Below are 13,076 nucleotides of genomic sequence, written 5' to 3'. Positions count from 1 at the left end.
GAATTGACGTCTGGGATTCTGGGCCAGCAGCGTGCAATCACTGCACCCGCCTGGCCCTTCCCAACAATTCATTCTGTGCTGGCTCCCCGATCGTCCCTTGCTCTCAGGCTGCAGTGAGGCCATGGCTTGCGGTGCCACGCTGATGATTTCGACCCACTGCTGAGCCAGGTGTCCCCCCAACCGCTGCTGCTTCAACCGGCCTGGAGCACTTGCCCTTCGGCGAAGTGTCTTCACAGCAGCAGTGGGAGGTAAATCCAGCAAGCAGGCGGGCAGGCTTGGGGGAGAGGGAAAGAGGACAAAGGCTGGAAGGCAGTGAGGGGAACATAGGAGGGAGGGAGGAGGACAAAGGCTGGAAGGCAGTGAGGGGAACATAGGAGGGAGGGAATTAGGGACAACTGTTGGGTCTGAGGGAAGGGGGGAGAAGACAAAGGCTGGAAGGCAGTGAGGGGAACATAAGAGGCAGAGAGGAAGGGACAATTGTTGGGCCTGAGGAAGGGGAGAAGAGGACAAAGGCTGGAAGGCATTGAGGGGGCTATAGGAGGGAGGGAGGAAGGGACAATTGTTAGGTCTGAGGAAGGAAAGAAAGAAAGAAAGAAATCACCAGACAACAAAAGTAGGAAGAATGATTTTAATTTAAATTTAGTGATCAAAATGTGTCAGTTTTGAGAATTTATATCCGCTGTCTATATTTTGCACTATCTTTGTCTATTTTTCTATACTTGTTACTGAGGCGACATTGCATATTTTTAAAAGTCATCTGCCTTGACATCTGTGCCCTGTCCCTGCCCGTCTTGTGCCCTGTCCCGGCCTACCACTAGACCACTAGAGGGGGGATAGGGTACAGAGCCTGGCAGGGAGAATTTGGTTCAGAATGAGTTTTTTATTGTTTTCCTCCTCTAAATCTAGGGTGCGTCTTATGGTCAGGTGCATCTTATGGAGCAAAAAATACGATACTCTTGCTTAGTAGTGTTCCCTTTATATAACTATACAACCACTGTTAAGTAAGGTACAATATTGAATAAATAGGACAAACTATTGAGCACTAGGTTGCACTATTGATAACACCATAAAATTAAATTTTGTCTATTGAGAAATAAGGTGTAATAATACTGATGTCATGAAAAAATGAAATTGTGTATTTTTTCCTGCCATTTTGGATGAAAAATTATATGACATAGGAACTATTACATCCCTACAAATTTCAAGCCATTTACCTGATTGATTCAGTTGACTGTTTTCCCTCTACAAAGCTAAAAATACTCATCTTCCGCACCATGTATTTTCATAGCTGGCCTACAGGTGACATTCAGAGGCTTGTTTAGGTCATAAGAGGACAAAAACATGCATGGGATTAGATATTCTGATCTATATGCATTATCCAAAAGCTGACACAAAGTCCACAAGTTCACATTTTCTGTGATAAATGTAATTATGTGTTTTTTTTCCTCTTTAAAAATGAGGCAGAAAATCCATAGGTAAAAAGTACCTGTTGATCTTGCACATACTATAGACAGTGAACTTGATCACGTTGGTGTAAAGCAGGGGTGTCCAACCTGTGGTCCAAGGGCCGCATGCGGCCCCGTGAAGTATTTTGTGCGGCACCGGTTGAGGATGATGCAGTGTTTTCCTCTGCTGCCCCCAGGTATTTACCGTCTTGCTGGCTCCCTCCTCTGTCTTGCTACAGCGTTTGCGCGGCCCCAGAAACATTTTTTTCTGCCAATGCAGCCCAGGGAAGCCAAAAGGTTGGACACCCCTGGTGTAAAGCAACCTGATTTATGAGAGCTTTAACCCTGACAAACATTTATTGATAGAACTCTTCAGAATGATCACGCCTTATTTTAATATCAACTTTTTAAAAAATGTCTTTTAATAGCTTTTAAGAACAAAGCACTCTTGAACAGTGTTTTAAGGGCCTGAATCATTTCACACAGAAAAGAAGGAAAGCTTTTAGTGGATCATGCTCCTGGTGTCAATTATACTTCATTGGCTGGAAGGTTCTAGTTTTGCCCTGTGCCTTCACACAGGGCATCAACTGGCCTAAATGACCTGGCTATCTTTCTTCTTCTGTTCCTTATATATGTATAGTGTTACAGAAGGCAGATGAAATATGCTTTTGAACCAAAACAGTAAATGCTCATTTTGCAGTTTCTTACCATTTTATTATTGTGAAATATGGTGATTTTTAGCAGTGGAAAATGGCTCTAAGTAAGCAACATAAGAGCAAAACAATGCAACGAAGCCAAGCAGAATCTTCAAATAAAATGTTGCAGAGATAAAGCTTTTAGGCACTTTGGTTTATGTATTAAAACTTCACACAAATTTGATTGAAAACAGGCCTTTGATGGATATTTGCTGCAGTTATGCTGCATTAGACTCGATTTATCTACCTCTGCTCATTGTTGCTATTGATTGATTTTTAAATTAGATGAAGGCAATCAGTAAATACCACCCAATCAAGTCCTAAAAACATATAGGAGATTAGACAATTTAGGGTAATCAATGAAAATATTCTGTGATTTGCTACCACTCAATTCTGACCATAAATTACAACCATAACTTGCAAGTTAGTAAGCCATAAAACAAGTGGATGTGACAAGAAAAACTATAAGAAATGAATTAAGGAGATGAAGAGGAACCACTCCTGTTGTGGTTTAATGAGACAAAATTACTCTTTCTACATATCTTGCATTTCTAGTAGAGTCTTGTCAACAGTAATGGACTATAAGAAGTACCTAGAATTTCTCTCTGCATTTTGTTTTGGTTTTTTTTTTTTTACATACCCATACCTCACCAACTAGGCCACAATAATTGCAAAATACATTTTGTTGCTCTGTAGCATATTAGTCATTTTGCTTTATAAATTCACATAATTTTATTATTAAGCATGCTTGCCTAAAGCATTTCTACCCTCTTGTCATTTATTGTACATCCTTGGACATACGAGGGAGTGCTGGAAAGTTCTCAGCCCAACCAAGAAGAGAATGGCCTGGATATGGTTCAATCAATGATCTGAAACAATGTCAAAACAGAGAATTTCATTTCTGCAAATTGGCATTTAACGATATAAGGGCCTCTTCTATTAAACTGCGCTAGCAGTTTTCTAGCGCGGGAGCGGCGCTGAATGGCCTGCGCTGCTCCCGACGCTCACAGAGTTCCTATGAATGTCGGGAGCAGCGCGGGCCATCCAGCCTGGCTCTCTGCACTAAAAGCTGCTAGCGCAGTTTAATAGAAGAAGTTAAAACTCTTTTCAGCTACAGTGGCAAAATAATGCTCAGAATTTAGGAAGTTGGTTGGTTAGGCCTGAGTGACTCGAGTTATTGTGTGAATAAAGCAGAGTCATGAGACATACCAGCTTACCTGTTTTCTTTGGACATCTCCACTGTTTTTCTGGCTGTGATTGACTTGTGGAGGTAACTTTCCTGTTTTTGTACACCTTATAAAATAGAATCAGATGCACATGTTGCAAGGTGATCTTAATCTCTTAATCCGCCCTCCAGCCGTCCTCTCTGCTCGTGTTCTGTTGGAGGCCAGGTTCCTGAAGAAGGGCTCCTCCCGAAACCAGCGCGGTTGAACCTTTCCTCCTGGCGCGGTTTTTCCGTCGGTGTGACAGTTTTGGATAAGTATTGTTTATTTCTGGATATGTTCTTCACTTTTTGGTATGGTTTTTGATTTCGTTGTGATTTTGTGCGTGCTTTTCGAGGGGGTTCGGCTGGCAGGGTTTGTGTGGGGGTCGCTCAGGTTGCTTGCTTGTGTTGTGTTGAATTTTATTTACTCACTTTGATTGTTGATTGCTTTGATTCTTGCACACACAGGGCGCTCGATGATGGTGTGCGGGTGGAGGCTTATCGCCTTGACGCAGAAGTGAAGTGTCGGAGCTGTGCTCCTATCACTGAGGGTTCACACTGAGAGCGCCCTATAACATTATACAGTGTGACATCTTTTTTGACATGTTACACTGTATTTGGCTTATAAGTTGTGAGACAAGTTTGGCACTGTGAGCTTCCCCCACGCAGACCTTGATGTGATTTGGTTGCCTTCCTTGTTTTTTCTAGGCAAGGTGATCTTAGGCACAACAGTCTATGCCTGCCTTAGACTTCTCATAAACTGTCGCGCCTAAATGTTTTCATTGAAAAGTGGCTTTGGCCAAGATTAGGCCTGTCTTAACACAGTTATAGAATTGATACTAATGGCCCTCTCTGTCACTTTTAATTGCTCCCAGTCTGCATATGCACCTTTTCTACCTTTGCATTCTATTAGGAAATTAGAACCAATCTGTGCATAGTATCTACATCCTGCCTCATCTACAAACTGGCTTGACTTTACATAGTGTGACAAACGGACGTCTTTCCCAAGGTTTGCCACAGGGAAATTAAGGAAAGTATATAAACCCCAGTACAGAAGGGCTGACCAGGTCAGTGCCTAGGACAATAAATTAGCTGACTACCTGGTGAGTGACAATGAAATGGAAATAGAACAGGAATGCTTAGACTTACTTGAAGCAGTTCCAGAGCCAGGCAGGAAGAAGCTGCCTTGCTATTGTCCATTGCCTGTAAGGCAGAAAGCTCGTAGGCAGTTTCCCCTCAGAGGAACAGCATGGGCTGAGGAAGGAATTCCCTTCCCCCATCCAAAGCCAAGGGGGAGTGGTTCTTTCCCTCAGCTTAAAGCCAGGCTCTTAGAGAGCAGAGGGAGGAAGGAGGAGGCGCAGAACTAGGCTTGGCAGTAGAGCAGAGGCAGGACGGGGCTGAGCAGTTCCTCAGCACTGACTGGGAAATGACTGAGGAACAGGCTGGTAATTTGGCCACTGAATTCCTTCCCCCAGAACCCATGGTGTTGGAGGAAAGTGGGGCTATACAGGAAAGCTGGCCAGAGGAGATGGAGAGCTGAATATCCTGAAAAGGTCTGTGAACAGAGGTCTTGTTTAGGCTGTATTTTGCTGTTTGCTCTTTGAGCTAATGACTGTGGGAGTTGCTAGGGAAATAATCCTGTACGGCAATGTCACATGCTGTTTTGCTGAAGTGTGGAAAGGATACAGTAATCTCCTCTGCAGGTTATGTGCACAGCTGAACCCAACGTCAGGCTGTAATGCTGGCTAGTTTTAAAGCCCAGAATTTCCTGACTTCCACACTCGTGAAAGTGCCCAGCTGTAAAGGAATTGCCATAGCAACTAACTAATTCAATTAGTCTGCCTGCCTGGTAGGAAGAGTGAAATTAACCCTCTCAGGGAAAAGCCTGCTTGTGACTAGGGAGAAAGTCCAGCCCAGCTGGAGAGATTAAGAGCACTGTAGGACAGCACAGAATATTTCTCAATCATAAACAGGAATGCCTCTTCTGTCAAAGCTACAGGAGAAAGTTATTGGTGCTAACTGTTTCACCTCCTAGCCTCATGGAATATTAATGACTGTATGTGATTTACCAACCCAGTCCAGAGTTGATTACTGGGTGACTAAGAGTGAAATGAACTTTTTCTGTTGTTTTTGTATGAGGTGCATGCTCCCAGGAAAACCCGGAGCGGCACAGTAATTCCACGGCCGGTGGCCGAATAAAAGCTTATGTTTTCAACAAGGCCATTCTGACAAAGTGTGATTTGTTTCCCATAACTCTTGGAGAATAAGCTTAGTTGGGCATTTGCCAACGACTACCAACTTGAAAGGTGACCCTAATTCTAAAGGGACCACGCCAGTAACAAGCTTTATGTCACTACCCGACGGCTCAGGGTGTTCGCAGAGAGCGTGGGTGTGACAATAGTTAAGTCTTTAGGAGTTCCAATTATTTAGGATGGTTAGAACCGAGACCATTCTGGATATCAGATTTCTGCAGATATTTAGAAATCCAGATAATGTGAATTTTCTGAATTAAAAGAATATTCAACGTGAATTATTAAGGATTTTCCAGATCATGACCTAGGAAGCATGAATCTTTTAGGGTAATGAGAGATTCCAATTAAACAGTCTAAGTTTATGTTTATATTTATGTTTAGCAGGCTTTTAATTACAATTATGATCATCAAAATGGTTTACCGATCTCAGAAGAGATTAAGAAAGAAAGTATCATCATTAACAGGATATCTTAGCAAGAGGAATAAGAGAAACAAGGACAGCAGTGGGAGGTAACTGATAGCTGCACATCAATATGTTATTCTTTTGTTTATATAAAATGAAGCCCAACTTATGCTATTGACAGTATGGCTCTCTTTAACTAAGGTGCACTAACCGATTAGCATGTTAGTCTATGGACGCATTAGCATTTAGTGCACGCTAATCGGTTAGTGCACCTTAGTAAAAGAGGGGGTATATGTCATCTCTCAAAATGTTTTCAGTGTCAGGTGATTATCATATCTATTTAGCCTAATGGTTGGAACCGCAGGCTGACAACCAGGGAAGTCAGGTTCAAATCCCATTGCCAGACCTTAAGATCTTGGGCAAATAACTTAACCCTTCATTACCTCAGATACAAAACAAAATTATAAGCTCTCTAAGGACAGGGAAAATGATTAGTGTATCTGATCGTCAAAGGCTCCTATGTGTAATAGACGCCGTTTTTTAAGGTAGCACCTTAGTGCCATTGTACCTAACAACAAGGGGCCATACATGTGGGTGAAGTATGAGTGGGCCATGGGCCTCTCTCCCAGGGATTCACCTAGGTATAGAATATTATAGACTGCACCTGTCAGTGGGTGTGCCTACACATGCCAACTTATGGATGCCATTGACACGGTGTAAGAAAATGTGCCTAAACATGTGTACACCACTACTGACCATATGCTAGTTTTCTATAATGGAATCTTCATGCATAGACGCTGTTACAGAATTAGACCTAAGCACACTGCATTTGGGTGCCTGAATAAAGCATCAAGTTATAGAATTTTCCCTATGAGTTTTAGTAATAAAGGAATTAAGAGGGCAATTTGATAATGATGTAGGCAGCAAAGATTGACACTACCATCTCCAATCTACTGATCAAATCAACAGACATTAAAGTATTCCGAAAAGAAATCAAAACTCATCTCTTCAAAAAACACTTCCCATCATCTTAACCTCACTACAGCACTAGAAAATACTATCATGAACACCATCAACACCACCATAGCAACACCTCAACATTGTACAACTCACTACTATATCCCAACTGTATTATTTTTATTCATCACAATAACCTATTTTAAATCTACTCTTTGCTTTTCAATTCTCCTGGAAATGTCCAGTCTTCTAACTTGTAATCCGCTTAGAACCAACCGCAAGGCACAAGCGGAATAGAAATCACTAATGTAATGTAATGTACTTGTTACCTAGACTGGTCACTTTTGGAAACAGGATACTGGGCTAGATGGACCCTTGGACTGATTCAGTAGACCAACTCTTTTGTTTCCTTATGCCAGGGGTGTCTATCTCAATCACATAAGGGGCCGAAATCTAAAACATAGGCTAAGATGTGGGCCAAATTTTTTTATTAAGATACTTAGGGGTCCTTTTATTAAGGTACGCTAACTGATTTAGCATGCGCTAAATGCTCACCTTAATAAAAAGACATTTCCTCTCTCTTTTAGGTTCTAGCTCACGCTTGCTGTCTAATACCACCTCCAGCAGAATACACATTTAAAATCTGACATATTGCAATCACAAAACAGAAAATAAAATTATTTTTTCTACCTTTTGTTGTCTGGTCATTATTCAAATCATGATGGTCCTAGGCTCTGGTTGTCTTCTGATACCTCATGTGCCAGAGCCTCCTGCCCATTTGTCATTTTCTTCTTTCTCCGTGCTAACCATCCCTCTTCCATCTCTGACTTCCCCTTCCATTTCCCTTCCCTCCCCTGGAGGTCTGGCATCTTTTTTTTTTTTCGTCTCCATCCCCACAGCTGCAGCGATGGACCCCACCATCCCCAGATCCACCATCTCTCCTTTTCTCAACTATCATTTCATCCAGCATCTCTCCCTCCTTCCCCACCATCCCAGGGTCCACCATCTCTTCCCAACTACCCTCCTATCCAGTATCTCTATCCCCCCTCCACACCATTCCTTGTGTCCAACTTCTCTCTCTTTCTGATCCTTCCCTCCCTCCATCCCATTGTCCACCATCTCTTTCTTTCTCCTCTGTTTTAGATCCATTATTTCAGTCCAGTATATGCATGCCTCTTTGGACCTCTCCTTCCTTTGTGTATTTCTACACCAGGGCCCGTGCCCCCTCCCCCCCTCCCCCGCCCAAACCTGAAGGTGCATGTTTTCTCCCTTCTTCTTCCTGGTCTCACCTTTGAAATTTGGCCCACCGTTCCTTCCCTCCCTTCATCCCGGCTTCCCGGTCTCATCTTCTAAGCAGCCTGCTGAGGATTGCCGGTCGGCTGTAGCGAACCTAGCAGGCTACCTCGGCCTCTGCAGCATGTTCCCTCTGCCTCAGTCCTGCCCTTCCTCTGACATACAGGATCACAGCAGAGGGAACATGCTGCGGAGGTTGACGGGATGGAGGGAGGGAGGGAAGGAACAGCGGACCATATCACGGGCTAAATTTAATTATCCTGTGGGCCAAATTTGGCCCGTGGGCCAGAGTTTGACACCCCAGCAGTGTGGCTATTCTAATGTTCTTACCAGTGGTAGGTGCCTACTTTCCTGTATAGAATACCATCTTAATCAAGTATATCTCCACCTATGTGCTTAGGCATGAATATAGAGTATAGGTAGTATAATGCCAAAGATATGCACATAGGGGTAGATTATACAAAGCACACCAAAAATGTGGTTGCTAAGTGCCAATTCTGTAATGGCAATTTGCACATTATACAATAATGCATGTCAGAATGTGAATGTCTAACTTTAGATGCAAACACTTATACCGTGTCAAAGGCTGGTATATACTGGTGCCTAAAGATGGCAGTTGTATGTGTAGGTGATAGCATGCTGAAGCTTACACACGCAACTGCAAGGCCTGCCCCTCACTCGCCTATGTGCATGCCCTCTTTGTAGTTGAACACTATAGCATTTAATCACTATCCCCCAAATTCTATATATGGCATCTTAAGTTGTGCATGCAAATTGGTGTGCACAGCTGATTTGCACACACAGCTTAATTGATTACTTGGCCTAATCAGTGCTGTTAATTGGCAATTAACGCTCATACTTGACACTATTTGGAACTAATTCAAACTTGGATAAAATGTATGGGTCAGTTGCAGTGCATGAATTTGAAAAGGGGGTGTGGCCAGGGGCAGCTCATGGGTGTTCCTAAAAGTTATACACATTGTTATAGTATAATCAAAATGTGTACACAATTTAGGGGCAGGCATTTAGTCCTGGTTTTAGATAGTCTATGTGGGTCCGCCTAAACATTATGTGACACACTTGCGCTTAGCATGATTCTATAAAAGGTGCACACACCTTGCAAAATCATGCCAAGTGCTGTTGTAGTTGGTGCCAATTTTTTTGGCACTATATATAAAATCAGACCCTATGTATGATTTGTACACGTTTACAGAATAGCGCTTAGTTGCATTATTGGCATTTGTATACATATGTATGTTTTACTGTAATCCACTTTGAATAAAAGTGGAATATAAACTGAAAAGTGTATGTGCATATATGTTGGCATTCTAATCATTTATGCATATAATCAGAATGCAAATGTTAGCATGTTATTCATAGAATTACCTATTAAATCTAGAAAGCAGTGTTAGATTGTGCAGGATGTCCTACGTGCATTTATCTCCAAGAACAACCAATGCTGTTGACCAATCCAGTGTTTACAACCTCTGAATGACCTATTATTGCTTTATGGATTGCTTCTTAAAGATTTTTTTCCCATAGGCAGAAATGTGAAAAAATCTTTACTGAACTGTGTTCTGTACTTGTGACACATTATTGACAGCAGAGCATAACTAACACGCCTTCATTTCAGTGATAGGTTTCACATAATTTCAGCAGCTGTACCACATTACCGTGACTGATAATGCGAATCACAAATGCATAGCATTACATCCCATTTACTCCATTGATATATATGAATATAACTCTCAGTGTAATGTATTCTATTTTCATACCATATCACATTTGTATGAAATACTCAAGGATAATATCTGCTGTAAATATGTCCACTGAATCTTTTCGGAGTTGATAATTTCACCATCAATATTAAAAAATAAATGGGTTTCTTAGACACAGGGTTTGTGTATAAAGATTTCTAGCCAGCAATTTAGTCAGAGCCTTGCCAAAAGTCTGCATGAGGTGTCTTTTGTTAATTGAATGGAATTAAGTGCTGTACAGATTTATACCATTACTGTATATATGATATCTAATGCATGAGTTATTGATGACCTGTTAACTCATGAGTGGTGGAGCAAAGCAAAGTCAAAAGTAAATTACAGGAGGTCATTGTCAATAATGAATGAAAATAAATAATGTATATTTTCAGTCAGTTCATTAGATATTCTGCTTATGCATCAGTGTTTATGGATACCTATTTAAGTTTTGTGCTTATTGTTTTTCTGAAATTCTACATGATTTTAAAATTCACACTTCCTCTTTGCAATTTTCCAGGAAATGTTTTCTTAGATTTAAGGATTAAGGCTTATTGTATTTGATAGTCTGTCCTTTGCATCATTATTAGCCTGGTGGTTTACAATAATTACAAATATTAATTTAAATACCCCAAAGGAAAACATAACAGACAAAACGTCAGACATTAAGGGGCTGATTCTATTAATGGGTGTATTATAGGTGGCGGTATGCGTCCTACTGCTATCTGGCAGCCAGGAAGAATGCCTACACTGTAGCCATTTGTCGCGGGGTCTAGGAAGATGCAAAGGGACATGTAAGCTCACTGAAGGCTGGATGTGGGTGTGGTTTTGCCCCAAAGTAGCCTTGGGAAAGTTTAAATATCTCTGTAGAACAGCGACAGATGGCTGGAATGTATGCCTGCAAAATACTAGCCTATATTTCAGCAGAAAAGTAGATGTGGCCGGCTGAGCTGATCGAAGCAAGGGAATCCCTGATCAGCTGAGCAGGCAGGATTCCCCAAAGCTGGGGCTTCAGGGAATCCTGCCGGCTCAGCTGATCAGGACAAAAACCCCTGCTGCAATTAGCTGAGCTGGCTGTGGCACAGGACTCCCCAACACCCACCCTCCAACAACAGCGATCGGCAAGTAGGATGCCCACTCCCTCCTGCCTAAAACCCTCAATCTCCCAATCCCCCACAAATGCCACTGGTAGAAAGGATGTCCACTCCTTCCTGCCTAAAGCTGCCCGACAACCCCACCCCCCATATCCAAGATCAACAGGAGGGATGCACACTCCCTCCTGCCACCAGGCCTCCTTGATCTCCCAACACCCAAACATCTCACCCCAACAACAACATAACAGCCCACCCTGACACCCACTAACACCCAGACAGCCCACCCCAACACCCTCTGACACCACAACAACCCACTCTCACACCTTCAAACCCCTATGCCTTTTGAAGAAAACCTAGTCACAACAAGGTTCATTCGGAGGACGCTCAGGGACATAAACTTTACACACGAACCATGTGCAGTAACGTGTAGATGAGATCTAAGTCCCGGGCACCCCGCCCTCCAGCCGACCTCAGCATTTTCGTTTCCGTCGGGGGACAGGTTCCTGAAGAAGGGCTCCTCCCCGAAACCAGCACGGTTGAACCTTCTCTCCTGGCGTGGTTTTTTGCGTTGCAGTTGTAATTCCTTCTTTGGATAAGTATTTATTTATATTTTGGTTGTATGGTGAGTTTTTGATTTTGTGTTTGTATTTTTCAGGGGGTTCGGCTGGCAGGGTTTGTTTGGGGGTCACTCAGGTTACATTCTTTGATTTATATTGAGTTATTCACTTGTTTATTTACTGGTTTAATTGGTGAAGTTTGCTTTGATTCTTAGCACACCCTGGGTGCTCTATGATGGTGTGCGGGTGGGGGCTTACCGCCTCGGCCTAGAAGTGAAGTGTTGGAGCTGGACTCCTATCGCTGATGGTTCACACTGAGAGCACCCTTTATATATAGATCTCATCTACACGTTACTGCACATGGTTCGTGTGTAAAGTTTATGTCCCTGAGCGTCCTCCGAATGAACCTTGTTGTGACTAGGTCTGCCTTTTTGTGTTATTGCTAATTTAGGGTTTTTGGCAGCATTGGAGTGTTTTCTTGTTTTGAAGAAAACCAGCAAGAGGGATGTCCAGTTCCTCCTGTTGGCAGGCCCACGTCTTCCGAAATGGTGGACCTTCCCAGTGCATTCTGGGATGCATCAGGGATGGGCCTAAGGCCCTGATTGGCCCATATACATAAGGCCCTCCCATAGGAAGGAACTTAGACACCTGGGCAAATCAGGGACTTTGGCTTTCTTCCTTGGGTCATCCTGGGATTAACTGAGATTGGCCTAAGATTCCTATTGGCCAGTTACCAAAGGCCACTCCCATTGGCTTTTGGTATCTGGCCAATTGGAGTCTTAGGCCACCTCCGGTGCATCCCAGGATGCACTGGGAACGAGGCCTAAAGCCCATCCTATGGGAGGGGCCTTAGGTGTCTGGGTCAATCAAAGCCTTAGGTCCTTCCCCAGTGCATCCTAGGATGTACCAGGAAAGGGAAGGCCTGCCATTTTGGAAGAGGCAAGCCTGTCGGCAGGAGGGACTGGGCATCCCTCCTACTGGATTTCTTCAAAAAGTAAGGGGGAGTTCAGGGGATTCGAGGTGGGCTGTTGAGGTATCAGCAGGGTGTCAGGTTGGGCTGTTTGGGTGGTGAGGGATCGACGGTGCCTAGCAGCAGGAGGGAGTGGGCATCCCTCCTGCCAATCTCGGATGTGTATGGGGGGGTCGGGCAGTTTTAGGCAGGAGAGAGTGGGCATCCCTCCTGCTGATTTTGGATGTGTGAGTTGGGGGTGTTAGGTGATTTTAGGCAGGAGTGAGTGTGCATCCCTCCTGCAGGTGGCAGCTGTTATGTGTTGGGGGATCGAGGGAGTGGGCACCCCTCCTGCTGATCAAAGATGTTGTGGGGGTGGGTGCTGGAGGATCCTCTGCCACAGCCAGCTCAGCTGATCGTGCCAGGGGTTCCTCCCTGATCAGCTGAACCAGCAAGACTCCTTGAAGCTGCGACTT

This window comes from Geotrypetes seraphini, chromosome 4 (assembly GCF_902459505.1).
Source record: "Geotrypetes seraphini chromosome 4, aGeoSer1.1, whole genome shotgun sequence".
Classification (NCBI taxonomy): Eukaryota; Metazoa; Chordata; class Amphibia; order Gymnophiona; family Dermophiidae; genus Geotrypetes; species Geotrypetes seraphini.
Note: the sequence above shows the minus strand (reverse complement) of the source record.